We start from the raw sequence: 3,141 nt of genomic DNA, 5'->3' as shown, positions 1-3,141 counted from the left end.
GGACCAACACTATCCAACAACATGGAACATCCGTGCTAAAATGACAGCTCACCCGAAATGGAATTATTCAAGCAGTTGTCACTACCAACAACCTAGGTTGTAGCCTCCTCTTTGATGTCATCTAAGAATGTACTACGGAGGTTGGAGATGTGTCGAAAAATCCTTGAGGTGCCCTTGTTCCAAAATTTCAACACAACAAAGAGTGATCATGGAAGAGGTGGCTTTGCGAGGAGTTCCATGAGGTAGAATCAAAGCACTCCAACACTCCTTGATATTGTGGAGAGCCTCCCATTGATTCGGAAACAAGTGTGGAGTCCCAATCCATCTCGGAACACACCACAAATACGAATAGAGAAACGGCAATGCACGGTGACACTTAGATTCCGGAACGTGCCGACATAGCGGTAATTTCTCTCAATTAGGCCATCCCTGGTGGTTGGAGCTCTAAGAGATCCGCCGTTCACGCTCAATTGTGGATGATCAACCAAGCAAAAATCTTCTACTTAGGGGGGGGGGGCAAGTCTGTCAAACGAGGGTGCTCATAGATGTTGCCATGGCTCTAAAAAAATGTAAATGGTAAGCCAACAATGCAACATATGATTCTGGTGATGTGGGAGTGCCAAGTCATAGAATCTCGAGCATCCGTGTTCAAGTTGATTTCATGGAGCTTGGACCAAACAATAAAAAAGGCGGATATGATCAACCTCAAGTCCAAAGGCAATGTCCATCGGTCTAATTGAATCATCCTCATGTGTAGTGTCTCTAGCACCGGTGTTTCCTCCTGCATATTCGGAATTTTTTGGGAAAATGTCCCTCGGGCGGCAACCTATAGAGCGAGGAAGTGCTAAAAGTTGGCAACGTTACCACTTCCAATGGATGGACCAAGAATAGATTCAAATCAACTTCAGTGCACGGGTATCCTAACCAGTAACCTTCGCACATAGCTTCTATGATGAATTCCACTATAGCCATGGCCAAGGCAGCCTCGACACCCCTTGCAAAGGTATCCAAGCATTTGCCCAGGAAATTTTATTTGGTACCTTTGTAGAGTTGTGATCTTACTAAGAATAACCTTACAAAACATAGATGCACTAAAAGCACAAAGTGTTTTTTTACCATGGCGAGATAATCAAACATCTTTTTTCCAATTCAAGCTTGCATGTGCTACATGGGAATTTCCCAAAAAGTTCATAATCTTCGTTCAGGTGGAGAGACAACCTTAACCTGTCGCTTTGTCTATTCTAGAATGGATCACATTGTATGCACTAATCCCATCCATGGTCTACTATTTAGCGGCTGGAAGAAGTGAGCCTAACTCACTTGGTTAGGGAAGTGGATGTACAACCTAGCCACACAGGTTCAAGTCCCCACAGACGCGAATTTGGGTTCTTATTATTTAAAAACAAAATCATTGTAGGGATTTTTCTTACCGTATTCCTTTCAAAAAAACTATTTAGCGGCCGGAAGATGCTATGTTGAAGCAGGTGGATAAACATGTCTTTACCCTACATGGACGAACCGTTGGTGTGTAAATCGGCCTTCCACTCCAATAGGCTTGATATTTGTCGTAGGTGACCATGTACTTTGCCTTCGTTCGTGTTGGTATGGCCTTGTGGGTGTATTTGTGTTGGCTATGTGCATCCCCTACGGAGGCTAGATATATTTGTGTATATTTCTTTCGCCTTGATGGTACGTTAGAAGTCTGATAGAAGCATGTTTGGGTCAACGGATATGTTTCCATTCACCGGCACTCACTAGTCACTCCGGCCCAGAACACAAGCATCAGTGAATCTTACAACAGAAATACTTTACTCCATGCAATGCAATCATCCACTTTAGTTCGACAAAGCCCCCACAAGCGGCACACTTCCAACTCGGCCTAAACATATAGACTCAGCCCCCTTTCGCAGGTTCCATTTGTAGATGTGACATTTTCCCTCCTATTTGTTGCATTACGTACGTGCTACTGCTGCATGTCCTCTACTAATCCCATCTTCTCTTTAATCATGGCACAAAACAAGGACGGGATTGAAGGAATGATCAGTTTCTACCTAGCAAAATCGCCGTACGCCAGCAGTAACCCTACCCTTAGCAGCTTAGCTAGTACTAAAGTGATCACTACCAAGAACATTCTTCACAAATTATGGCTTTCGGGCGTAGCGTAGCGTAGGCCATGCACTAGTATGTCAGCATGTCGGTGTCCTTGTGCGTGGCCTAAAGTAAAACGAGCTGTCTGCGTTTTTTCTAGCTGGAACGCGTCTCCATTTTTTTTTCAGTAGTCGATCGATTTTTTGTAACGGCCTGGAGGGTTTGGGCTTTTCAGTTACGCCGGTGGCTCGGCCCACTGTTACTCGGCTTTTGTTCTTACGCGTTTGATGTGGGCCTTCGTGTAACAAAGGGAACCGCAGGAAAAGCCCAAAAAGAGAAGTAACCGTCCTTTTAAGTTTTAACTGACTGAATTTATTCACTGATGAAGAAATTTCGGATTTAGAGAGTGAGAGAAAAAATGGAGGTGCGGGGAATCGAACCCCGTGCCTCTCGCATGCGAAGCGAGCGCTCTACCATATGAGCTACACCCCCGTTGTGATATCAGGGTCAACTTCCCACTATATATAAGTAGGACTTCGTGTGGCAGCTTCCTTTTTGTTACCCCATGTATTAAGTTTTTTTTTTCCGAAATGGGCAGCCCAACCTTACATTTTTTAGTGCATATCATTGAAAGGTGCCACAAGGAAACAGATAAAGAAAATACATCACACAACCCATAGCCACCACTCAAACAAACCGGGAACAATCGCATAGCCCGAAACACACTCTAGCCGAAACGAGAGTGTACATCTGGATAAGCAGAGTCTTTAGCGACCATGTCTTCCACACGATGTAGAGGCCGCCACCGCCATCGAACCTTCGAGAAATCTGTTAAGACACATGTTGATTTGACATCTGACGCGTGTTCCTAAAATTTCTTCTAACATAGGCAAGACACTGCAATCATGACGCAAGAGGAGAATACAAACAGCAAAACGAGACTTGGTGTACAGATCATCTCACGTCGGCCTCGCAGTGGAGAAAAGCACAAGTAACGGAAACTCAGCAAGTGCATGAAGATCAGTATCGATCGATCTCACAGCCATATGCAAA

The 3,141-nt window shown here is 44.5% G+C and overlaps 1 non-coding gene across 1 annotated transcript; it reads right to left on the bottom strand.

Annotated features, from left to right (window-relative positions):
• Positions 1-2,507: 2,507 nt before the first annotated feature.
• On the bottom strand, positions 2,508-2,580 carry TRNAA-CGC. The gene has a single exon. It is a non-coding gene; the product is annotated as a tRNA-Ala (tRNA).
• Between the last annotated feature and the right edge of the window lie 561 nt (positions 2,581-3,141).

The sequence above is a fragment of the Lolium rigidum genome, chromosome 7, assembly GCF_022539505.1.
Source record: "Lolium rigidum isolate FL_2022 chromosome 7, APGP_CSIRO_Lrig_0.1, whole genome shotgun sequence".
NCBI classification, from domain to species: domain Eukaryota; kingdom Viridiplantae; phylum Streptophyta; class Magnoliopsida; order Poales; family Poaceae; genus Lolium; species Lolium rigidum.
Note: the sequence above shows the minus strand (reverse complement) of the source record. Positions and strands in the feature narration are given on the sequence as shown.